The 27,762-nt window shown below is 35.7% G+C and overlaps 1 long non-coding RNA gene across 2 annotated transcripts; it reads right to left on the bottom strand.

The window, feature by feature from the left end:
• Positions 1-186: 186 nt before the first annotated feature.
• On the bottom strand, positions 187-27,072 carry LOC131529064 (uncharacterized). Of its 2 annotated transcripts, XR_009267992.1 has the most exons (4): positions 26,928-27,072; positions 11,931-12,014; positions 11,516-11,688; positions 187-256 (listed from the first exon to the last, which is right to left on the bottom strand). It is a non-coding gene; the product is annotated as an uncharacterized LOC131529064 (long non-coding RNA). The 2 variants fall into 2 exon arrangements; XR_009267991.1 differs by having other exon boundaries at positions 11,516-12,014.
• Between the last annotated feature and the right edge of the window lie 690 nt (positions 27,073-27,762).

Genomic DNA, 27,762 nt, shown 5'->3' with positions numbered 1-27,762 from the left:
CTTCTGCAGCGCTGTGAGCACTGTTGCTTTTCTTTCATCAGTCACATACTACAAAAGCAAAGAAAAAGAACAGAAAATGCAGTTAAACAGTGAAGTCAAGAAAAACATTAACTAACCAATAAACACTGTGGTGGAAGTCTCATTTAAACATTTCTAAGGAAAAAGGTCTACAACACCTGAAGAAAGCCATCCGAATTGAACATTCCCTTTCCTTTCAATGGCAGTTGCCTGGATGAAGTATCAGCTCCATTTCACACTTTGAAGTAATCCAAAAAGAAACTGATAAGATAATGCAATAAATTTGCATTACATTATAAAGTGTTAATGAAATGTTACGTGAATAAAACATTCTTAAGAATATGAGTATTGCCTAATTAAAAAGATAATATGTGACCCTGTACCACAAAACCAGTCATAAGGGTCAATTTTTTGAATTTGAGATTTCTGAAAGCTGAATAAATAAGCTTTCCATTGATGTATGATTTGTTAGGATAGGACAATATACAACTAATCTGGATCTGGAATCTGAGGGTGCAGAAAAAAATCTAAATATTGAGAAAATCGCATTTAAAGTTGTCCAAATGAAGTCCTTAGCAATGCATATTATCAAGTTTTGATATATTTATGGTAGGAAATTTGCTAAATATCTTCATGGAACATGATCTTTAATTATTATCCTAATTATTTTTGGCATAAAAGAAAAATCAATAATTTTGACCCGTATTGTTGGCTATTGCTACAAATATATTACCCATGCTACTTATGACTGGTTTTATGGTCCAGGGTCACATGTTTTATACATTTGCAAATTTACAATATTTTTAAGATTATAACATATAAACTAACAAGCAAACAAACAAACCTTTATCACTAAAAAGGGCTTACAAATATATTTAAAAAATTTTTAAATCTTTAAAAAGAAACAAAGAAAGGCTATAGAAACCTGTGAGTTGCCTTTAGTAACACATATTCACCCAAAAAATTTAATCATTGCCTATTACTTAAATTAATCCAATTTCTATGAATGTCAGGAAATCCACAACTGGTGTTGTCCGCTTTATAGTGAAAATGTCTCTCTTAAAATTCCCTGAAGAAATCATTCTGTTTCTAGCCACAACATAATTAATATTAGCACATAAAACAACCACCATTATTGACATTTGTATTTTTGTGATATTTTGATTGTTATGAATCATATGATGAAGCCAAATATAAACACCAGAGGGTGAGAAATGATGGGCAGGGAAATGTCTGTTGAATTGAATTCTGGGACATGTCTCGTTAACGCTGGCCCACGGCTAGAGAAAAAGACATCAGTGTCACCACGCTGTGACATCTCAACACAAACAATCACAACTCCCCTCATCCACATCGATCATCTGAGCGCCTCATGATTTAAAAGAGGGAGAGAAAAGAGCGTGAAAGATAGACTAAGACAATGAAGATACAAGAAACAATATGCTAGTCATTTATTAAATACTGGTTGACTTTCCTATTCTGCTTCTTTTTTTCCTTTTTTTCTTTTCTTTTTTTAATGAATTTTGGTTGCTGTCTTCCATTGTGAATTGCTGATTTAATGTCTGCAGAGCCAGATTGCTTAACATTATCACCTATCCTGTTTCAGGCTATATTCAAACTGTATTTGTCTAATCCCACTACTCCCACTCTATCCCACTCGAGTTTAATTATGCCATCTTAGAGCGAGTACCACACTGAACTGAGATTTACAGTAGGTCATTTAAGAAGCACAAAAAGAAGAGATAGAAGCAAGTTTGAAATCACCTGAGAAAATGAAAAACATTCATAGCAGAGTCCAGGGAGTAACACATTTTGTTTCTGTCTAGAACTCAGTACTGTTTTTAACTTAAATCTGTAGCAGATAAATATGGCAATTTTACAAAAAAGTAGTTTAGAAATTTACAATGCATCCCTAAACTGTAAATTAACATGACATTAACATATATTAACAACAAAGAGTGCAAAGTACTGCAGGGTTTATGAAAACTTTCATACCAGACACAGTGTAGAAAACAGGCCTTGTTTATAAATAATAATAATATATACTGTAGACAGCAGCTTAAGAAATTGAAGTCCTGCTTTCAAATTAAAAAAAGACAATCTTTTTGTTCATTTAATCTAAAACATTCACATCAAATGGCCAGCTTTAAAATAACACAACACACCCCACACCAATCATAATAAAATAACCAAGCTGGGGTCATGACTAGTTTTAGGTCGTGTTTGTAAATCCCAACTACAGAATAATTTCCCAATCTCATATGGATTCCTGTAACTTCTCATGAGACCGGGTTGTAAAAATACTGTTTTTAGCTTTATTTTAGCTAAAATAAGTCAACTTTACGATCCCACTCTTGTCTGGTTTTATTGCTGACTTTGCATTAAGTCATTATTGACTCTGTCTTTCCCCATTCAAGCAGACTAGCTGTACTTTAATGACCTACACAGAAAACAGCTGCAGGGTGCGTTACCAACATGCCTTGAAGGGACTTTGATGCCATGCTTCAAACATCCACCATGAAAACATAGCACAGAGACACCAGGCATTAAACATGAGTAAATGCAATGGTGTGCACACTACAGCAGCACACTCCTCCCGAGCGTTTTGGACTTTGAGTTAGTTGTAGTGTTCTTTTACAATATGTTCTTTCTGGGGTCAAAAGAATCACCTTTCCTATAGCTGAAAACTGGGTTTTCACTAGATCAGAGGAATATACTCAATGAACAAAGATTGTTAAAGTTGATTTCAACAGTACATGAAAGTAAAAATAGTATGCGGTCTTGGTTAAAATAAGACATACTGTAAGCTTGCTCCTCTTTATGAAGCTGTATTCATTTAATACACTAAGACAGGATGCATGATTCATTTATAGATAGAGCTTCATATTGATTCTATTTTTGGCTGTGTGGTTTGAGCTAGCATTATATGTCTGGAGTTGACATTGAGTCTATAACCGCTATTCATTTGCTTTTCTGCGCCGGCTCTTTTGACTTCATTAAAAAGCACTAACCAGACCGCTGAGCCACCACCAATGTCCTTAGTAATGATTGCAATAAAAATGTACACCACCCCTGAAATTAATCCTTTATAAATAAAGCAGAAGGAATCAATGAGTTATCTAAAGCAGAGGTGGATAGCGCAAACGCAGTGCTGCAGATGTTGAGGACACACTGGAATAGAGCGGATCCACAATCATAAAGCCCTGAATGGAAATAAAGATATGGACACAGGTTAAGATTAGAGAGGTTTCTGGAGCTGTGCTGATAAAATCCTCTCTGTGCGTTGTCCTCTAATACGTGTGAAGTTGTATACATGAAAGTACAAGGTAAGACAGAGGGAAAGGCCAAATCCATTATATTGAGGCAGCGACGCACTTGCACGCACACACAGGCCGTGGTGGGTTATCTCTGACCGTTGTGTCCTTGTAAACACAAAGCAATTATGCTGAAGACACAATAGAAACATTTAAGCAATGGTTCAATCCTCCCTCTCTCCCACTCTGAGGAAGAGGGAACAGCTCAAAGATAGGGAATGTTATGACAGACTAAATCCAATAATGAGTAAGAAACAGTACAGATAACTGGACACTTATACGCCTTTAACTGAAAGGTTATCGAAGAGGAGCAACAGAAGAGGAAAATGTGCTGCAGGTTTGTGTCTTAGCATTTAAGCACCTACATATAGAGTGCATTTACATCAGCACACCATGTTTGTTTGCTAAAAATATAAGTGTTTGCTAAAAGCTATAAATGTTCAGTCTATATATATATATATAGACTGCCTAAACCTTTTCTATTCAGAGAAATAAATTATAGTGTACTTTTAAGCGTTCATGAATTTGTGTTCTGATTAATTTAGCTTCAGTAGTTTTACATTTGACTGATCCAAAGCTAAAATGACTATAACGAATGAAACATGCATTTGCATTCAATGACCTTATCATGATTTAACAGCAAAACTAGCATGTAACTACCACATTAAAAGACTGGCCTAAAACTAATTTAAGTAATATTGCAGAAGATTCTTTGAACAGCTGTATAAAAAACCAAAAACATAAAATAGCAAAAAATGTCCTACTAAACTTACATCTTCCTGTCAACATTAGCAGGTCTTGGCAAGAATAACTGAAAACTGCCAATAACCCAAAGGCTTGCTCTACAAGACACAAATATAACCTAACACAATCTCTAACACAGATAACCTTCTGAACCTAAATATTGATAAAAACAATGAAACAGATGTTGCATCAGATTTTTTCTTCTGTATTATGACTAACACTCAAATTAAACAGATTATCAAAATATAAAAAAATATAAAAATGTAGTGCTGGGACTTGGGTCTATCCATCCATTGTTGATTAGATGGAAGGAGATGTGAATGTGAGCTATCAATCGAATGTAAGTAAGCGGCTTGGATTATGCAGACTAAATGAAAGGAGAAATCCAGCATGCGTTACCAGAGAGAAGTTCAAGTTATGGTATTTTTTTAAAGAAAAAACAAAATTGTAAGGTATTAAAAATTATATATATATATTTTTTAAATGAATGTATGCATAGATGTTTTTTCACAATAAGATAAATAATGTGCATTTAGAAAATAGGATGAATTTTCATTTTTAAAGCATTTAGACTTGACTAAGTCAAGGTTTTTTTTTTTTTTTTTTTTAATACCTAACGGGGTGACACGTACCCACGTCAGGTTTGCATGTAGTTTCATCTTCTGTACAAAAGTACTCATCTGAAGTACTATATATACTTCTTTTTAGTAACAGATCATTTTGACAGCTCTTCTGTGTGTTTCCGCAATGAACTATGAGCCTTGCTTGTCAAATCTATGTTTGATATTTTCAAAGGTAAGGTTTAAAATGCATTAAACACCCCAGAGCATTACAAAGCTTTCAACTTCTCCATGTGTCTTCCCTCTGATTGATATACATGCCGTTGTTTCTCATTTTTTTTTTGTTTTTTTTTCTATTCATTCGCAGGCTTACTTGTTCAATGAATTGCTTCAGTTGTTTTGTCTTTCCTGCATGTGGGTTTGTTGAAAGTATGGTGAACAATGCAAAGCCCAGATTATTTGTGCTGGAAAGAGGGTCCACCCCATGGTGAGCCTTATTTGTGTTTCGTGAAAAAATCCAAAAGGACTGGCAATACAATACATTGTCAAAAATCTTGCAAATATGACAGAAGAACAGAAGTAGGGCACATTCAATTGCTGAACATCTCAAAGTTCAGAAAGCTCATAAGGAAAGCCATTATATTAGCTTAGCCCCGTTTACACTAGTGCGTTTTCGTTTTAAAAGTGTTTTAAAATGAAAACGATCCCCGTTTACACTGACGTTTTCGCTGCGTTTGAGAAACAATCTCTGTTTACACTACACAACCGAAAACGCATGCCACGTGACCATTCATACAGGTACAACCATATATTTGTATAGGTACATCCCTATTATTTAGATGGTGGATGCGTCTGCGTGCTTGGAGCGGTCGAATGGGGAATCTACCCGTACATATCTATGGGTACAACCAGAGCCATAGAGAGACAGAGTTGCGACAACGGAAGTTCAAAACGCTCGATCGTCACGTGGTTCACGTAGACCTCAATAGTTCCAGGAAGTTCATTGCGGGCAATTGGAATGCATTGAGTTAGTGACTATAGTGAGACAGAACTGCGATTTTTGGTAATTAGTAGACAATAAAATACTTTATTTACATTATTTATAAAATAATGTATACGTAGTATATTAACCTGTATCAATGTTGTTTTTAAAATATAAAATTCGCTAATATTTGAGGATTAATGTGGTCAGCTGTCCTTACCTGCCATGTTAACATATTTTAGGCTGACGTTACCATAGTAAAAGTCCATGTTTGCTATATAAACGACATCGTGGTCTTTTACCAAGTAACTTCAGCCTCTCTGTATAAATATAATTGTGTGTGTGTTTTCTAACAACTTGTTAGTCAAGTGCAATCACATCTTAATGTTCATTGTCGTTTTATTAATCTCATGGTGAATGTTAAATTTGTTGTCTTTGAAAATTCATTCCAAATAAGTGAAGATATTTTAAGATTAAGTGGGAATTAATCTCTTTTAATGTTTTTGATTCTTGTGCACCCCTCCATTATTAATATATAAATATATATTTGTAGTATATTCAAATTTAAAATCACTTAAAACATTTTTACCCATTTAATCATATATTTGATGTATGTTAACTTTTGTTATGCACTTCGGTCTCCACTATAGTTTGCTGTGCTGCATGGGAGCGCTCCAGTCACTCACAGAAAGGAGTATGAATGTATGGTTTCCCTATACTGACACGGAGAGGAGAAAAAAATTATGCATCAAGTTTTGTTCAATTCATTTATTTGTATAGCACGTTTTATTACAAACATTGTTTCAAAGCAGCTTTACAGAAAATGAATGTTTCTACATTACAAATAAGAGTTCTGTTAACAGGTGTAACTGTGTCAAAGTAATGCTCATATGGCAGAAATGTTCTAAAATTAGGCGATACAAATCATGCAGTTAAGTAATGTCATGAGTTCAGAAACAATGAATGAATTAAAGCAATGGTTACATGATTTGATCATGTTGATTACAATGAAAGGAAAATTTAGCAGTTTTGTATGTTTATTCGGAGTCAGAGACAGCTTCATCTGAAGTCCACTCAAGGGCTGGCGTCATCTCTTCACAGGTGCTGGTCATCTGAAGTCTTCATAAGAGGCTGGATATAGTCAGCAGGTGCAATCTATAGATTACACCAACAAAATGTGATGTAATCATATGGGAACTGACACTTTTTCACAAAGAACAGGGAAAGACTTGCCAAACCCAGTGAAGACTCATTGTGAGGGTGATTTCTCATTACAGGGAGTCTTCAGGTGGTTCTTGTTCTGATCCAGATAGAGAAGGAGAAAAACACAGGAGAAATGGTTAATGATGCTCCATCACATTTCAGTCCTGTGGCATCTGCTCCTTCAACACAGTGCTTCTACAGTAGCTAAGACATTTAAGTATAAAATACAGTACAGGTTTATTGTGATTACTTCTATAAAATAGTAGTGGTAGGCCTATATAATACATTTTTGGAAATTTAGCCTAGCATGATTCTGAAATGAAAACTGTTTGCCTATTTTTATTCTCACTCAGGTCCATCAGCATCCTTTGCAATAAATCTAAATATATTAAATAACTTCCCAGCAGCAGAAATCACGTTTAAAAGCCTTAATTACACAACAACGAATGAAACTGCCTGAAGAGAATGAATAACATCCCGTAAATCTACTAATTAAGTGAGGAATAATCTAATTATAATCTGTTTTAATGCACAAGGTAATTTGATTTGCTGTGCTGATAATATACAATTTTGTTCTATAAATGTCTTACCTTTTAAAAGTTCATCACAGCGGTTTCTTCTGCTGCATCCCTACGGCGCTGATAGTATGAGCACTAACTTCCGGGAACTATTGAGCGGCTCCATGATCCGCCATTGCTGTAAAAAAACGGTCCATTGGAGTCAACGGAGTTGTCGCAACTCTCTCTCTCTATGGCTCTGGGCACAACAACTAGCATGATGTTATTGTTTACACGGTCGTCAAGGATACGCAGAGCAAATGTGGGCAGCCACGCCATCGTTTTCAAAAGTCTCCGTTTTGGTCCGTTTACACTGAAACGCTACCCCGGAGTTTTCATACTAAAGGAGGTCTGCAGCGTTTTCAAAAGTCTCGAAAACGCCGGAGTAGTGTAAACATAAGTGTAACCGTAGCAAAAGTTATGCATTTTAAAACGAAAACGCACTAGTGTAAACGGTTCGGTTGAATCTGATTGGCTGATGAACTTTCTAAAGTGTGCAATTATTTTCAGGGAAAAGCATGGCGAACATAATTCCAGGCAGCTCTTGACCGCATTACATGACCATATCACTTCGCCAAATTATTTGTCCTTACAGCAAAAGAACCAAAACAAATAAATATAGTAAACAAAAGGATAAAAACGACAGATCATGTCCATGTTTTTGCCACAAAATTACGTTTTATTATTTACAGAAAGCACATACTCTATCTCTGCCTCACAGACAGTTTGCCTCATATTAGCATAAGCGCTAATGTTGTTAGCACTATTCTGATGATTTTATCAGTAACGTAGTTTAACAACTTAAAAACTACATGACTTCTCACAAGCGAGGTAACAACAACGGCGCTGTTCGTGAAGAAAATTAACTTAAAGTTTCACTATAACTATATTGAGCAGGAAACTACTGACTGCAGGGCTCTCAAGTCTCACGCATTCACCGTGAGATACACGCATTTCAACCAGTTCACAACTTCACATGCTATCACCTCTGCTATCACGCCACACCTTGTATTTCTCACGCTGAGAAGGGATAACTTGTCCCGCTATATATAAAATTAATAGACGAGGGAATACGGAGGTAAGTTCTCTGCCGAGTTCATAGCTGTCTCGAGTTATACAAAGTTAAATGTAACCTACCAGCCAATCATAAATTAGGATGTTGCTGTTTCTGTTTAAATTACGCGATTCTGCAGCGAGCTCGTTCGTTACTAAGCAACATAGATGCGTGCACACATAAATTGGAAGAGAAAGATCTGATGAATGCTGTAGGGTTTTTTTTTTTTTAGATTTTAAGATTCCTGAACGAAATCACTTGCCTGTGATAAGATCTGATGTTGGGGGATATAGCCAAATTCGTGCTAAAGTATTATAGATGCAGTCAAAAAAAAGTCTTCATGCAACCAGAAGTTAATTTAACGTTTGCTTCCTAAAAGGAAAGTACTTCAGATGTTATAACAGTTGGTAAATCTGATAAAAGACAGACAAATTCATCCAAATAAAATAAATTGTTTTATATATTTAAAAGGTATCACAAATACAAAGAAATTTGGCCCCAAACATGCCAACTGAACAGCAGTACTCAATGTACATACTGTACACACACAGTAGGATTACAGAACTTGTCCTGAACATGTATGTCAAGCTGTGTTTGTGTGTGTGTGTGTGTGAGAGAGAGAGAGAGAGAACACACATTTCAGCTTATGAATGTTTTTTTTTTTTTTTTTCTGTTGTGTTTGTTGCACATTTTGATGCCTTGATGACAGGGGTAGGGGGCTACCATATAAAGCATTGTGGCTTCCCCACTCAAATTCAGATGCAGTGTGTTTTCCATGGTGGGTTTGAACAAAACCAAAACTAGAAACAGTTTGGATGGAACGCTATTATCTGTCATGACAGTGCTTTATGTGGGAGCCCTCTACCCCTGTCATCAGGCATCAAAATGGGCAACAAACATTTACAACAGAAAAAAAAGAAACATAAGCTGAAATGTGTACTCTCTCTGTCTCTCTCTCTCTCTCTCTCACACACACACACACACACACACACACACACACACACAGCTTGACATACATGCTCAGGGTAAGTACTGTAATCCTACTGTATGTGTACAGTATGGATATTGAGTACTGCTGTTCAGTTGGCTCGTTTGGGGCAAAATTTATTTTATTTTTGATACATTTGTATATTTAAATACATAAATCTTTTTATTTTATTAGAATTAATTTGTCTTTCATCAGATTTACCAGATGTTATCATTTCTATTTGTTCTGGTCAATTATGAACAATAGGTCAAATTGAACTGCTAGCAAAAACGTGGGTGCTGCAAATATTTGAGTTGCTCCTCTCCTTTGACTTGCTCCTCCCCGTTGAGTGACTCCTCCCCTTTGCATGGCCCCTCCCCTAATCTCACGCCAAAGTTTTGCTATAACTTGAGAGCCCTGCTCAGTTTTGCCAGATTGGGCGGGTTTTGAATTTGATTGTGTGGGTAAATATTTGCTTGGGCGGGTGGACAAAATTTGGGCTGGTTCTTGGTCAATTTGGCGGTTTTCAAAACATGTAAATTGTATAGGCTAATTGGTTAACAAACAAGCCCAAGTGTGCATATAGCCTACTGCATGCATCCAATCAGTCATCACAACAAGTACTGCTCACAACGTTACTAAACACACAAGCACAATATCTGGTGTTGATGTTGACGTCGCGGCCGCACTTTTAGCCAATCACTAGGGATCAGCAGACAGACGTGATGATTCATGAGCGACGGGTTTTTAACGCGATAACTGATCTGATTTTGAATGTATAACTGTAGGTGATCATTTATAAGTTCGATAGTAAAGTGTGGAGAGTGTTTTAACTCTCAAAACGTGAATTACACCTGTTGAGGGAGATGACATGAAGGCTATATCACTGCAACTCCGAAATCAGAGCACAATTAAATTATTTAATCAAAATCTATATATCTATACGATCTTGTCTTTTATCTTTTAAACGGTCCAGATTGGTATATCCTTTAAAGCTGCTGGACTTGTTAGTTTTGACTGTGCAAAGTTCCATATTATGTTCAATATGAACTTCACGAAAGACTTAGTTCTGTGTGAAATTGTAGAGCGACACGAAAGTACGAGCATTATTGTTGTTGTTGAATTTTATTATTGTCGGATTATCATACAGAATGACACAGTTTTGACTGTCATGGTGTGTGCATGAACGAGTGTGAAATACCTATAATTAGGTTGCTTATTCTGATCACTTATATTGGGCACTTTTTTGCATTTAAATTCTGACTGTTGACATTGAAAATGATGCATGTGTTTTTCCGAGGGTATCGGTTAATTTCTTGATTGCCGTTTTGACAGTGTCTGCTTGCATATTTTAATCATATTTGGTGGTTCTCTTTAATGTATTTTCCCCGATTTGATCCATAGGAAATTTAGCATTATATTTATATTATTTTGTCGTCATTATTTCATTATAAGGAGTTAAACGTGGCTCTTATCAACCTTGATTTAAATTCTATCACATTATTTTGACAGTTAAAGTTTTGGGCAGGTTTTTGTGAGTTTTTGGGCTGGAAATCGTCCATCCAATCTGGCAACACTGGCCCTGCTACTGAGAAACGCACAGACTCACAGAGGTAACATTAATCTCTCTCTCTCTCTCTCTCTCTCTCTCTCTCTCTCTCATAACTTAGTTATTAACTGTATTAACTGCATTAGTCTGTTATCAACGGTTAAAGCCTCCGTTACTAGGTTTAAAATGACGTTTTGGAATTAGTAACGGAGGCGTTGGATGAGATGTGGAAGAAATAATCCTACTCACAATAGCGATTTAAGTAGAAATACCTGACGAATGCCTTGAAATATATCATCTGATCGATGGCGTGAGGTGTGGCAAACGTAGTATAAGCGGAATAATTGACTTCGGGCCGTTGAATCATTAGAAAGATAATGCACATGGCATTATCTTCGCGTCGTGTCCTCATCACCACCTCAGGTGTGCATTATTTTTCGAATAATTCAACGGCCCGAAGTCAATTATTCCTTACATATCACACTTATCGATACTTTGTAAAGTTGACGGCTCTGAGAAATAATGGGTTTATGCATTCACTCACACACATACTTTCTATTGTCTTACGGGATGAATATGTGGTCCATGTAGTCTTTCTTGAAGCCTCTTTGTTCTGCCTGTAGGGTGTAAGGCACAGCTTACTTTTTTTTTTTTTTAACAGAAGATCTTGCTTTGAAGTCAGACAAGGATGATTCCCTTCTAGCTCCCATGATCCACCTTTTTTGCATTTCTGCTGGAACCTGAAAGCAAATAACTATCATTCTCATTCATCAGCAAAAGCTTCTTAGATAAAGTAATGCCACCATGTGCTCATTCCTGGCTCTGTCTGACATGTGAAGTATGTGGCTCTCAAGTTAAGGAGCACAGGAAAAGCTCTTAACACCTAGCCTCAAACAATGGAATATACAACACCTCATTTGTGTAAACCACACAGCAGCAGCTCAGAAATTACACAGTCTGTTGTTTGATTTTGAATACTTACCTTCAGAGGTGTTCCCAAGGAGGTCTACGATACCTGAAGAGGGTCCAAATTCACCTCAGTGACACTTGTTCAACTGACGAGGGACTGTAAAGTGCATGCAAAAAAGTGAAAACCCAAAATGCAGAGACCAGAACACCATAAGCAAGACTCAACACATAACCAAGTACATGTATACACTAAATGCAAAGCATGAAAGAACCATGAAAAGGACCATTTCAAAATGAAATACAAGAAATTCAAAACAAGGCAATGATAAAAATCCCAAATATCTTACAGTATTCTCTTGTGGATGGTAATATTCCCAAATTCGACCCATTTTAAAACATTAAAATTTTAATATCACTTTCTAGAACTCATGGGAATGTGTTTGAAAAACATTTTGAGGTCTTTAAAAAGCATTCGATTTAGTCTCCTTAAAGTTTTGCATACTATTTTTCATCAAAAACTACATTTAAAAAAATGATTGAAACAATTTTTGAAAGCACAATAAAGACAAAAATGACCCCATATATGAAAAACTGACTTTTAAATGGCAGAAAATAACAGCAATCAAAGACTTGAAAATGTATAAATATAATTATTATGTGTCTGATAAAGCCAGGGCTATTTTCCTGACCTTCCAATTATCCTGTAACTCTTTACAATTCATTTGAATGACTATTTATCACAAACACTGCATCATATAAGAGCATTTTTCATATAAAACTCAGGATTCTTCTTGACACCAGCTCTGTGAATATTAAATGAACATCCACCCTGACAACCTCTATAAAGCGTAACAAAATTGCACTTTTGTTTGACTGTCAGATGTTTCATTATTTCTGTCCATTTATGAGGACATACTGATCTCCATGGTGATGGGACTTGATATTTTTTGCAGACTTCTTTTGATTCACACTTGCCATTAGCACTATACATGTTGCTTCTTAGAAGAACTATTTCTCTTCATGAAATCTATTTCCTCTGGTATACTGATACTGATCGGAATGAACGCAACCAGGTCAGTGCAGAAATGTAACATTTAAATCACTTGAATGGAAGTTTTGATATTAAGTTTATAGTTGATATTAAGTTTACTCAAAACCAAAAATCCCAATCAAACTGAAGAAACGTGTTAAAATATTAATTTTGTCTCAGTTATAGTATGTGTTTTACATAGTGTCTAATCAGTGAATAGCACTTCAGGAGCATCTGACTTCAGGAACATGTGTTTCACTGTTTTATACTTAAAAAATTGGGTTAGTTTCCACATATGGTACTAAACAAAACAACCAGCTTTGATATTAACAACTTACATATTCACACACACACACACACACACACACACATACACCCATTCTTGGACAGTTAAAACACTGCAAAATTACAGTGAGTGTCTAAACCTTGTTTTTAATTGAAACTTGGAATGGAAGTACGTTAGCTGTGTGTTACTTAGAGATATGGCCAGATCTGTAGTAACACCTGTTTTGCCTCATGTTTCCAAAAAATAAAATAAATAAATAAATCCCTCATTGTCTTTTTGTTTTTGAGAATGTTTTGAAGATGAAGGCTTTAGGATTTGTATCTGGATGCATGCTATAGAGACAAGTTTAATTTTGACTAAAAATACAATAAAGTGAATACTGTAGGGTGGCAACAACTATACATTATTTAAGCAATAGCATGCTACTGTGCTGAATCAAATTCTAAGGAGCAAAGCCCAGGGAGAGCCCACAGATAAATGAGAACATCATCATTACGGTGTCTGTGAACTGAACCAGACAGATATATGCAACATTGCCATAGATACAGAGATACGTTGATGAGCTTTGACTGATAAAACTGAGATCAGACGTCAAACACTGTTCTATCTGAACTAAAAATAACCTGATTGACAGCAGGAAAGAGCATTTCAATATAGGTTCACAGCAAGGTCAATCTCTTCACCTACACTTGATTTAAGTGGGTTGCAAGTCTATTGTATTCTACCTGCTTCTGCTTACCAAATAAAAAATGTACATACTGGAAATATGTAAGCTATAGATTTGAATTCAAATTATTTGACTTATTAATTTTGTCTTGGTTGCCTGGGACAATGGTCAATTATATAGTTTACCAATCATTACAAAAACTTTTAATAAGAGACACATCAAGAATTCTGATTAGTTATTTTAAAGTTTAATAATAAGACTGTTTTTACTGCATTTTTGATCAATGCAGTCTTGCTGAGCACAAGAGACTTCATTCAGAAAAACAATTAAAAGTAAAACGGACACCAAAGTTTCATATGGTAGATTATGCAATATGCTAAATAGTTACAAAGCAAATCTAACAACCATTTCAAAACAAAATATGACAACCAGTCATATCAGAGATCTCTTGGTTAACATTAAAATATTTTTACTTTTTAACTAAAACTAAACAAATCAGGGTCAACGCACATACAGTACTTGAGCTATAATTAGATTGTGTACAACATAATGTTATTTAATCACTCATTATCATTGGGCAGAACAGCCATTACTGCAGGTGGGCCTGTGCCACCCTCACTCTTATGTGGACCATGGTAAATTAACACCACTTCACACTCTGATATTCAAGTCAACACTCTAGTAAAAATTGGCCTCTTGAGTTAGTAGTCACCTGTGGATAACTTAAGTGCTGTAATCAGTCAAGGTGAATGCAGTCTGTTGACTGCAGTGATGTGTCTCGCTGGGCAATATGAATGCCTACTTGAAGAACAAGGCCTTTGACATTCATGAAAGCCTTTAGTGTGCATGCATACGTATTTTCTGGTAACAATGTTTGAGGTATGCATAATGCAAATGCAATTGAAGTAAATCATGCGGTCCGTTGCGCATCTTACACATGGAGAGGTGGCACACACATGCATTCACTAACTTAAACATGCACACACAAACACCACAATATAATAACATCATCATCTCAAACCAATATCTTGCTGTGCCAACGCAATAGATTAATAAAAGACAATACGAGCTTAAACGAAATAAGGGGGCCCGAGAGACTGAAATCGCACAGGTAAACAAGGGACAGATAGATTACATTCTCTCAAAGTAAAATGAGTTGTGTTCTTCTCTCGCCCTGCCTCTCTCCTCGCCTCCATCCCTTCCTTTATACATTTCCATCTATCTCTTGTGATTTAATCGCTTAGCCTCTTGCTTTCCTTTCTGTCTCTCCCTCTCTTTAACTTGATTATATTGCAACGAAGACAGTAAAGCCAGGAAGACACTGTACGTTTTTTTCTGTCCTTTCCGGTTGTTCCTTATCAGATTGTACAAGGAATAAATAAATAAATTTACTAGTTAACTACTCTAACTGCTTTACCAGTGTTAAATGAAGTTATATTATTGAAATGTTAATTGTAGTGCCCTATGATTTTTTTACGATGTGGAAAACGTGAACGGACTCGCAGAATCCAGTCATAAAAATAGAATTTACTGTGTAATGCAGAATGTCATGGAATTTGTCAAATTTAAAGTGAATAAATCAAAAGTAGGTCAGTGCACTTAAATCAAAACGTTATACAGTCATGGCCAAAAATATCGGCACCCTTAGTAAATATGATCAAAGAAGGCTGTGAAAATTAATCTGCATTGTTAATCCTTTTGATCTTTTATTTAAAATATTCACAAAAATCTAACCTAACATTGGATAATAAGAATTTAAAAAGGGGGGAAATATCATTATGAAATAAATGTTTTTCTCTAATACACATTGGCCACAATTAACGGCACCCTTTTATTCAATACTTTGTGAAACCTCCATTTGGCCTCCATTTAACCTCCATTTAACAGCTCTAAATGTTCTCCTATAATACCTGATGAGGTTAGAGAACACCTGACAAGAGATCAGAGACAATTCCTTCATCTAGAATCACTCCAGACCCTTTAGACTCCCAGCTCCATGTTGGTGCTTCTTCTCTTCAGTTCACTCACTTTCTATAGGGTTCAGGTCAGAGGACTGGAATGGCCAGCAGAAGCTTGGTTTTGTGCTCAGTGACCTGTTTTTGTTGTTTTTGAGGTTTGTGTTTGGATTATTGTACGTTTGGAAGATCCAAACATGGCCCATTATAAGATTTCTAACAGAGTCAGTCACTTATAGATTTTTTATCTGTTGGTATTTTATAGAATCCATGATGCCATGTCTAAACAAGATGTCCAGGACCTCCTGCAGATATTTAGGTCCACAACATCAAAAATACAGCAGTATATTTCATTGTACACATGGGGTACTTTTTATCCATGTGTTCACCAAACCCATCTTGAGTGTTTGCTGCTAAAAAGCTAATTTTTTTAGTTTCATCTGACCATAGAAGCCAGTCCCATTTGAAGTTCCAGTTGTGTCTGATAACTGAATATGCTGGAGTTTGTTTTTGGATGAGCTAGGAGAATTTTCTTGAAACCCTCCCAAACAACATGTGGTGATGTAGGTGCTGTTTGACAATTTTTTAAAGGTTTTCTGACCCCCAAGACTCAACTATTTTCTGCAATTATCCAGCTGTGGTCCTTGGTTTAGGACGATAAAGACACACGTCCTCTTCCAGGCAGTTTAGTAACATTTTATGTTGATTGGAAATTCTTTATTATTGCCCTGATGGTGGAAATGGGAATTTTCACTGCTCTAGCTCTTTTCTTAAAGCCACTTCACTAATTTGTGAAGCTCAATTATCTTTTGCTGCACATCAGAAATATATTATTTGTTTTTTCTCATTGTGATGGATGATTAAGGGAATTTGGGCTTTGTTTTCCCTCCTATTTATATTTCTGTGAAACAGGAAGCCATGGCTGGATAATTTCATGTTCATAATCACCCTGGAGTGCTCAAAATTGTGAATATGAATGGGAATATACTTCAGAGATATTTTACTTATAAGAATTTCTAGGGGTGCCAATAACTGTGTCCAACGTGTATTTCAGAAAAACATTTATTTCATAGTGATATTTCCCCCCATTTTAAATTCTTATTATCCAATGAAAGGTTAGATTTTTGTGATTTTTTTTTTTAAATAAAAGATCAAAAGGATTTACAATGTAGATTCATTTTCACAGCCTTCTTTGATCATATTTACCAAGGGTGCCGATATTTTTGGCCATGACTGTATGCACTAATGTCTGTGAATATTAATCCTCAAAAAGACTATTTAAATATGGATCCTGCATGTTGTGCATGTCTCTGTGTGAATGAATGGCGCAGACGCACGATTTTGTTTACTATACACAAAGCTATTGAAGCGCTATGTGTATAGTATAGCGGTGTTTTCAACCTCATAAAGGTCTTCACAGCAACCCATCAAAATAAAAGTTTGGTTTAACTTAAAGAATCCGTGCTGACAGAAATATATTACTTAATATAATGATACTATTAATAATAATAATAATAACAACTTTAATAAGTTATTATTAAAACATTATTTTTTAAGGAATATTTACCAGAGAAATTATCTATCAGAATTTATTTACTTATTTATTTATATATTGATAAAAAAACAAAATGTATTTCATAGGGCCTTAAAAAGGTAATTTTTGTAATTTTTTAAATAAATTGTGTATGTTTCATGATATCAATTAATTGCACATGATTTTTGATTAATATTTTTTAATTTAACCATTAAAACAGTGTCTATAAAAATTAAAAATGGAAAAAATGGAATTTGGAAAAAAATAAAATGAAATTTAGGAAAAAATAAAACAGATATCATAGGGCACTATAATTGTTACTTTTTAATTTAAATAAAATACATTAAAATTGTTAAATTAAAAATAAGAATTTTATTTTTAATTTTTTTTATTACTTAATTAATTAATTTATTTATGCAGAATATGCAATAAGAAACACCATTTAAGGCAACCTTAAAAAACAATGCATTGCATTAAGATCAGAAACAAACCCAAAGAAACACTGCCCGTCTGGAGAATCAGATTTGACCCACAGCATATGTCAACAAAATGAGACCGGAGCAGAACTGGGCTGAAGAGGTGTGGCATTGAGCTAAGGTTCAGTCGTAAACCGCAAACGAACCGCTGCCGCTCATGGGTGCCAAAATCACAGACTGTCAGAGTGTGTCACAGCCTTCCCAACACATGCTGCTGTGTTGCTGTCATACCGCTATGGGGATATGTCAAGCCTTATCACAGTAACATAGGAAAGGCTATGACATGGGTGTCAATGTTGTGACAGCGCACATGCACTTAAGTCAACATATAACAGAGATATGATTGTTACAGTTTTGTAAGCACCTTCAGAATAGGTGATTTGTGACATTCCGTTATTCATTTTTTACAGAAAATATTAAAGATTTGTGCATCATGTGATATACGTCATGGGAAAGAATGACTGTTGACAAAACCCACATTTTACATTAGAAAAACAAGGGTTGGAGCTCTGGTTCTCAATGCATCACCCTCAGACAATGTATTTGCTGTTCCAAAGAATCTCTTCAGGTGGATGTGTCACCTTAGGTATTTCTTAGGCTGGTTTGAGCTGTATGTTTCAGCTGTTTCCAACAACAGATCTTTTATGAAACACATAATACTGTAAACTCTCACCGGATGAGCAGTTTTACAATAACCAATATGCTAACACATTAGTACACAATTCTAAATCAATGTGCAAAGCTGCTTTCTAAAATAACACACTTTGTTTAGCAACCGTAAAAAGAGGCTAATTGGCAATATACTACTCAGCGGAAGCAATTTTCCATTTTGCTTCATGCCACACAACGTTCCTTAACAATGGCAAAATTACTGCAGAAAGTGGCTTACTGCTTTAGTTGTCCATAATTTCTGGTTAAGTAAAGTATGACCTTATCAAGCTAATTTCCAGATGTTGACTAAATCATATGTTTAAAAAAAAAAAAAAAACATATATTTTGATGAGCTAGTTCAGGATACAAATCACAACATTGGCAAACGAATGCTGCTTCATGGAGGAAATAGGAAGGAGGGTGAAGCAGAAGACGTTTCATTCTATAAAGGACAGTATTCAACCATATTTATTATAAGCTTTATGGTTGGCTAACCACTTCAAGCTCTCTTCTCCCACAAGGATCTGATCCTTATGCTCATGAGCTATAATATCTACTGCTAGCAAGAGATGTGTGAAGAAATAACACCTCAAGGAAGTGTGGTAGAGAGGAAGGGCAGAAGGAAAGAGAAAAAAAAAATAGTTCTCTTTATTCTCACCTGTGCCGAGCGATGCAGGTCAGAGATGCACATTTTTATTCATGAGTGCACACATGCAACTTCACATAACAGCTGACTCCAGCTCACTCCAAGAGAAACTTCTAGAATATGTTCATTTCAGCCAAAGAAAATGCACATATGCAAATTAAGCATTCTACTGTACAATGCAAAAAAAAAAAAAAGGAATTGAGAAACTTGCATTCAGATTTTTAGATTCTCCCAACTATTGTCTTAAGAATTGTAAAACTACAGTACTTTTATCAGTTTTATTATGTTCATTTATTAAATGCAAAATGCCTCATTCAGCCAAGAAACTAATCAAGGCAAAATTTGTTGTTCAACTAATTTTCAATTAGTAACACAAAAAAATAATGTATCATTTTTAGTAAACTTAATATGTGAATTAACTGTACAATCTTTGATTCTGAAGGCACCTTACCAAACAAATATATCTAGGATATTAGGAACAATATTTGGGGTAATTCTGTCTAATGAAGGTTTTTATAGTTTAAAGCATTCACGTTTCTTAGCATTTGTGACTCAAAAGCTCACGTAAACTACAAAATAAACCGTTGGTACATTGTAACTTTTGTACAATTCTTACTTAGCTCAAGCCTTTTAAGATTTCTTGCTTGTTTGTTTTTTTGCCGGTAACACTTTACAATATGGTGGCAATAATATGCATTAATTCAAATATAACTCATAAAGAACTAAACTATTTATTAATAATTACTGTACTGCATCAGCAACAAATGAACATTATATGATTAAGTAATCAATAAATTATTATTAGTTAAATGTCTCATAATGTATTAATTCCCTAATAACTAACATACATAGCTTGAAGTACATAGCTTTGACCACTGTGGTAATGAACATATAAATGTACATCATTAGTTAATATAATATGTTATTAGGCAACTAATTCATTATGACACATTTAACTAATAACAATTTATTTATTTATTAATCTATTAATCATATAGAAAGTTCATTAGTTGCTGATGTAGTAATCATTAATAAATGGTTTATTAATGATTCTTTGTGAGTTATACATTAACTTGCGATTATCTGTGCATTAGTTAAGCATGAATTAATGCATATTTGTGCACCCATATTGTCAAGTGTTACCTTTTTTCCTCCCGATCTGTGTTCTGTGGGTTGGCTAAATGGGTTTTACCAATATAGGCTGCCAAGATGCCACACTGTAACTTCTCAACAGATTTATCTTCACTGAATTGTTTCAATGCCACTGTGTTCAGATTCTTTTTCACCACACTGGGGTGAACTTAAAAAGACAAGGTCGGTGTGAGGCAAAGAGCCCCATAACTGTTCACCATACCTCACTTCAACCTCTCTCAGTTGCAGCACACACAAAGGTAATAAGACTCCAGAGAATAACTCATAGGGACCATTTTTCACTGTCGATTGGTCTCTGTCCTCATGTACTTACGCACACTCATACCCAAAAACCAATAGAACTGCATCTTCAGTTACCCCTGACCTCCATCGACTGCTGCTATGAATGTGCATACTTGTCTGCTGGTGTACTCAAGGGATTTTGTGCAAATCTTTCAGGGTGGTTTCCACTATTCTATAAGCAGATTCTATAAAGAGAGTGAGACGGGTGGATTATCTGTATTATAGGAAAAGCTCCTCAGAGGCATAACTCTAGCAACCCTAAAATTTGATTGTTTGCCCCAGGTGCCACCCCAAAACTTTAAACTATAATTAACCATATCCCACATCAACAGCACATTCAATAAAACCAAATAGAAGTTCCCAGGGTTAAACCGGAGCTGAAAGCAGTGTAAATTACCAGTGGTGGCTTGAGGTCAGATTTATGTCAGCACTGTACATGGTGACTTGGTGAGTTCAGGGCAGCAGAGAGGATTAGGAGGGTGACACATAGAATGTGTTCCTACTTTCAGAAACGGAATGCAGATTAATGGAACTAACAGTAATTTAAGTTTTACATGACTTAAACTTAAAAACAGCAAGGCATGATGAAATGACAGTACACGTCTGTGTGATGCATTTATGCATATTCCATCATTAAAAAAGGACAAAAAATTTCTTCAAATACGAAATCAAGGTTGTCTATATTTTGCTCATAAATATAAGCCAACCCCCCCAGCATTGGGGTGTAAGAAAGGCACATTATAAATAAAAAGCATTATTTTCTATTATTATTATTATCATGAGCATGATCTTATTATTACTATCCCACCCACAAATTGTGGAAATATTAATGAATCTGTCTTTTCTAAATCCAAAGGTTGTCACTGAAGCTGCTACCTCATTATTACTATTAAAAAGAACAAGTAGCAGTAAAACCTGGAGGAGAGAAAACAAAGAGGTGTGATTAGGGCATTACGAGCACTTCTACATTTCACCCTAAAGACTCTTGATAGTAGCTTTCTCAGTGGGCAGTAAAAAGGTGAATTATGGCCATATTATGATTTTGGCCTTCATTACAATAATGGCCCAATCAGAGGACAAGTCATTGACTAATTGGCTTTAATGTTCTCTTCATTCCCACATCATTTAAAAATGCAAGCATCTTACAATTTTTCTCTGCATTGTATTAAGGGTCATTTTGTCACCCTCATTCCAAGGGACAATTTAAAATTCAAATCAAGCTAAAATGGAAAAGGTATGATTTTAATCATGACAAGAGCCTGAGAGAATGTAGAAGATTTTAAAATGAACTGTTATATTTTTTAAAGGTACAGTGTGTAATTTCTGTGGGGCACTAGAATTGCAGTAAGGGAAAAACTAGACATTTGTTCAAGGTCACTGTTGTTCACAACAGTTTTGAAATGACACAACATGCATGTTTTCATCTCTTAAAAATGCACCTATAGAAATAACAATGAGTTTTGTTAATGCAAATTTGTTTTTAAATATAACGGGAAAAGTGAACCTTTTCGGTCTCACTTAAATTATATTGTGAAAAATGTCATTACAATTCTGCAAAAGTACCAACTTTCTGTCAGGATTAACTTATCAAGTCCTTATTTGACCTTTGTCAACTAATCACAGTGGAACACAATAGCGATATATTTCCTATAACTCCAGTCTTTCTTGATAATAAGCTTGGCTCATTTTCATAGAGCCAGCAGGCAGAGATGAAGGACCGCCTTGGTCCATTGAGATGACAAAACGCAATATGCCAATAGAAATGGAGTCAGATCTACTTGGGGAGAGATCCAATCTTCACTCTATATGAGTCGTCCATACATTTGACTTCCAAATACATATTTAAAGCTTTCCTGCCTTATGGAACCTCATTACCGCCCCCCTACTGCCAGCCTTAATAACACTGTTAAACAATGAGTGAGACAGTAATGGAGAGCAGGGCAGGCTGGGTAATTCTTTGGGTAAATTTCCTCCATATGGCTTCAAGCTAGATTGAGTTTAATCCCTTGTGGGTATATACATATATATATTTTTTGCTGATTCTCAGTGTGCAGTGTATGATCAGCATGGACGCTGAATCAGAAATGAGGAAAAGCACTCACATTACATTGGTTTTTATTCAGAATCTCAGAGGGGTTGGTTATGCTGTCTTGATCCAGGATGCTTAGAGTCTGGGATTTTCTCAGAAAATCTGATGGAGTGAATTGTAATACTAAAGGGTGGATCATTATTCGCTAGGAAGCTATAATGCCTTATACACGCATATCTGAAACGATGCATATTACACGTGACGTCTGTTTGGCAGTCGGGTAGCTCTTGTGGGAGGCCTCAGTACCTTTATAACCCTCTGCCCTCACTTGGAAAGGTTAGAGAGTAAAGAGAGAGCAAAAAAGAGGGTATTCTACTGAGAAAGAGATATGAGACTTCATGCACTCCTTTATCAGATAAATTCAACCACATTGCATAGTCTCACCACGATAACTTCAACAAATTAAAGTCATGGTCTAAAGGAAGCATTCCAGTTTCTCTGTGACAGATAAACTACCCAGGGAAAGAATTACACCGAATCCTGGGAGATCTGTTTCTGCTCTTCCCAAATCACATGAGACTGCTTTTCTACACAAACCCAGCCAAGCACAGGGTATAGGAGAAATACAGCTTCAGCAGATAAACAGTTTGAGAATTGCTCTTGCTTTATGTCCAGGTGGAATATCAGCCACTGTGTTCGTTTGGTTTCAAGTTAACATGAAATAGCATCTGCATTTTACTTGTGCACTAAAAAAAAAAAAAAAATCCTCTCAAATACAGTTAAAAAACTTATGTATTAACTTTTCTAGACACAATGTACAGTGCACAATGCACAGTGTTAAAAAGACAAAAGATGTCATCAAGGTAACAAAATACACTAAAATGAATAATAAAAATGAACTACATTAAATCAGATGTAGCATAAACACCATAATGTAGATAACTGATAAGAAAAAAATTTGATGAAAACAATTACACACACAAAAAAAAAAAAAATAAAAGCATTACAAAGGGATAATATTACTTGAATTATAAGGTTACTTTTAGTCACAAAAAAAAAACTAATACATTTTTTAATTCTTTATCATTTACATGGGTAGGTAACTTACAGTTAACTAGTTTTACTGTAGCATTTTCAGTTTTTCAGTTAATATTATGGATATTTTAACACTTTGGGAAATTTATTAGACTGTTAAAAGATCAGGAACATGAAATAAGAAAATAAACAGGATCAATTTTGATTTCAAGTTGACTTCAAACCCAACAATTACAGTAGCCTTACATTTCTTATTTACGTGGACAGAAGACTGATGGACAAATACACCAAATTTTCCTTGTAGCTAGACTTGTCCAATCTGGTGTCCCCATGGAAAAGAAGACAAAGCGAGAGCGAAATAAAAGAAGAAGTGAAAAGAAGGACACTTTATCCAGATAAACGAGAATAACACTGCAGACAATGACCCTGTGGCCTAACATCCACACTACGACCATTTCCGTGTTCACTTCCCCGTCTCCTGGGAAACAACTACCTGCCGACAGTTAGTAATAGTGTCTCCCTCTCCTATCTCTAAGCTAAAGGGATGGAGTGAAGGTTTGTAAGTGGGTGATGAAAGAAAGAGAAAAAGAGACAGAGTATTGGCGATAAGAGGAGGGCTTTGCTGATGTGTGCCGTGATGGATCACTCCGAATGGTGTAGTTGGCAGGTGGGGTCGCTACATTTTAACAGAGGACACTTGATCCATCAAACCTTCTTTCTCGCGCTTTCTCTCCCTCTTTCTATCTCATTTATTAACTGTCCCACTCTCGCTCACCCTCTTTGAATTGGTAGAGCGATTTGAACACGCTGTCTGGTCACCAAGAACAGTTTTTGAAATTACTGTCTGTTCGCAAAATTGAGATGAAAGGCAAGGCTCGAGCGCACACAAACAAACACACAGGTCACGCTGAAGGACGAATTGTGAGTTTTTCCCATATCGACACTCTTGACAGACTCTTTCATGACACTATTTGAAATCAATACGCACTATAGAATGTAACGAGTGTCTGGCTGCTACCTTGAACACATGAGGGATTATTCTTCACACGGGGGAGGCGGAAAGGGGTTCTAACTGTCAACCAGAAGGTAAAGCCAATTATAGCCTCGCTAATTACTGCCATTATACCCTTCTTGTCGTTAACCTATCATAAAAACATTTCCCTAACAGGAAAGCGCCCCCTGACATGCAATAAAGCACTATAAAACTGTCATGTATGTCAGCATGAGGCGGCAAGTGACTGATTTCTTATTGATTGGCTGCTGATGGCTAAATCGATCACCATTTAAAGCAATATCACATAGAGTGTAAATAAGATTTTTGTATCTACACACACGACTGCTTTAATTGCCATTAGCATGCAAGGTTAATTTCACCCTTGATATGAAGGTGATCATACTGACACCTCTTGGCCTGCTGCACATGCATAAACCATGAGTGATCTCAGATCAGCCTTATTCTCTGTGGAGTGAGAAGACACTCACTATTGCCTTTTTGAATTTTAAAGGAATAGTTCAGTTATCATTTACTCATTCCCTAGATATGGATGACAGCTTCCGCCATGTTAGCTGCAAGTATGTCATAATAATGACATACTGAGGCATTATTATAAGAAGTTTTCTCATAAATTCATAATAATGAACTCATTATTACAACTTGCAGAATCACATTTGTATGATTCATCTGTGACAGAAAGCAGCTTCCTGCTCATGTCATTCCAAACCCGTATGTTTTTCTTTCTTCCAAGGAACATATAAGAGAATATTTTGCTGTATATGAGCCACTTTGTGTGAATATGTGAATATTTCTAACAAGATGACTTTTTCATTGGAGAAAGCAATATTATGGATAGAGGACTAGAGGAAGCAACAGATCCTAATAATGAGATGTTAATTGGTGCATAATGAAAATTATTTGTGGATCACTGTGATGTTTTTATCAGTTGTTCGAACGGCACCCATTCACTGCAAAGGATCCATTTGTGAGCAAGTGATGTAAATGTCTCCAAATTTGTTCCAATGAAGAGATACTCATTTGCATCATGTATAGCCTGGGGGTGAGTACATTTTTAGCACATTTTCATTTTTGGGTGTTTTCTCAGAAAATCAAACAGGATTGATGCAATATAATAATAAGTAGGCCTACATGATGCTAAAATATTCCTTTTTGGTGAACTAACACTTTAAGTACAAGAAGTAAAAGTAAATCGCTTCTAAAACAAACAAACAAAAATAATAACTCTCAGGGACTGCAGGTTAAGGTAAGCAGAGCTCCATACGCCTCACTGAGAATAAATCACACACATTTGGGTTTGCAGCTAGCGGTCCAGATAACTCACTGATTCTCTTTATTACTCTCCTGCAATCCTTTCTTCTGCCCTGATAACATGATTACAAGGGAGAATGGAAGGGTGGTGGGGTGGGGTGGCTGAAATCTGCATACATTTGTGCACTCACACACACCTCAACATAGACATTGTGGCTCGAAGCAATCAAATGCTGTGCTGCATACAGCGCCGGTGCATGTTTTATTCATTTGCCTTCTAAAGCATCCCGAAACTCTTTCTCTCTCTCTCTCTCCTTTCAAACTCAAAACTGTACATTGACAGGGACATGCCTTCAACACACACAAAAGACACTTGTGAAAATCAAACCACTATCTTAACCACAGGGCCGGTACGTGAAAACAAACATGTCCACCAACCCAGATCAGTAGGCCCATGCTGTGTACGAGACTCTGACTTGTCGCTTTTCATTTATGGGGCAGACAAAAACAAATGTCAAATGAAATGAATTGAAAAATATTTTAATATATTTTTAATATGAAATGAAGCCATTGTCCCAGCAGCAAACAAGTTTAGAAACATGCTATATGTATCATTTATTTGGGTTCAACGGTACCTGCATTAGCACAGTAGTTCTCAGTTGAGATGCCCCCTATTGAAAGCACAAAAAATTACATTTATTTCAATAAATGGGGGATCCATTCAACCATCACCAGTAGGTTTATTTCATATTACTTTAGCTGATACTTGCAAATATACTTATTATTAAAAATGTTTTCTCTAAAAATTGCTGTTCATATTTTAAATAAATAAACGAATTAATTAATTAATTCTACATTTTCTTCTAGCTTTCTTTTTTCTGATGAAAAACCAAGATAAATCTGACTTTTTTCAGTACACCTACATATGCAAAAATGCACATAAAACAGTTTAATTGCACAAAATAGCTTTTACAATATCCTAAAATTAATGAATAAAATGACCTTGCTTTGCAGCAGTAATATGAAAGAATCAGATCAAAATGAAAAGACTGTCATTCACTCACCTCATTTCGCTTTTGTATGTGTGGGCTTTCATCTGAGAAGTAACTGTCAATATCTTAAAAGTAATCTATATTATAAAGTCTCCTGTAGTCATTCGATTGCTTTGGGTGGAAAAAAGACGGAAATTTAAGTCGTTATTTATTTAAAATCCGGCGATAAACACATTTGAATTTGGCGCTCAAGAGAAGACACTTTTGGCGCAGTGGCACGTTTAACACCATATAAGGGAAAAAAGGCGGAGCTTTAAAACTTATTGGCTCTGTCGTCAATGCTGCAGATTCAAAAGTGAACGTGTCTGCCGCAAAGGAGCACGCTTCACTGACAACCACTGTATTATTAAATTATTAATACTGAGGTGCATTTCTTTCTTCCTGCAATTATTAAATCATCCCTCTCTTTTGATTTTTTTCTATTATTAACTACTCATTTCCATCTCTCAGTCAGATTAAACAGTCTCAGGAGTGTGTAGTAGCACCTTCTGTGATTTTCCAAATAGTAGCCTAACCACCAGATACCTTGTGTGGATAGAGCCAACACATGTTCCCTTGAGCTGCCATTACAAGTTTCAGGGACAGACATTACATTATAGTTGCTGGTCCTTCTGCTTGGTTGAGCACATTCTTGAGCCGTGAAACTCAATTAATAAAAGCATATCCACATGTTCAGTTGGGAATGTCTACTCAATTTGAAGGGACAAGAAAAGAGTTTAAAAATAAGAGCCATCTGTGAATTGGATACATAAATTATGGGAAGCAAACTGGGTACATCAATTGTAGTCTTCATGACTAGCAATAAAGCACATCATTTGATGCAATAACCAACATTGTCAAAAAGCAA

The sequence above is a fragment of the Onychostoma macrolepis genome, chromosome 21, assembly GCF_012432095.1.
Source record: "Onychostoma macrolepis isolate SWU-2019 chromosome 21, ASM1243209v1, whole genome shotgun sequence".
Classification (NCBI taxonomy): Eukaryota; Metazoa; Chordata; class Actinopteri; order Cypriniformes; family Cyprinidae; genus Onychostoma; species Onychostoma macrolepis.
This window is presented reverse-complemented; position numbering and strand designations above follow the sequence as displayed.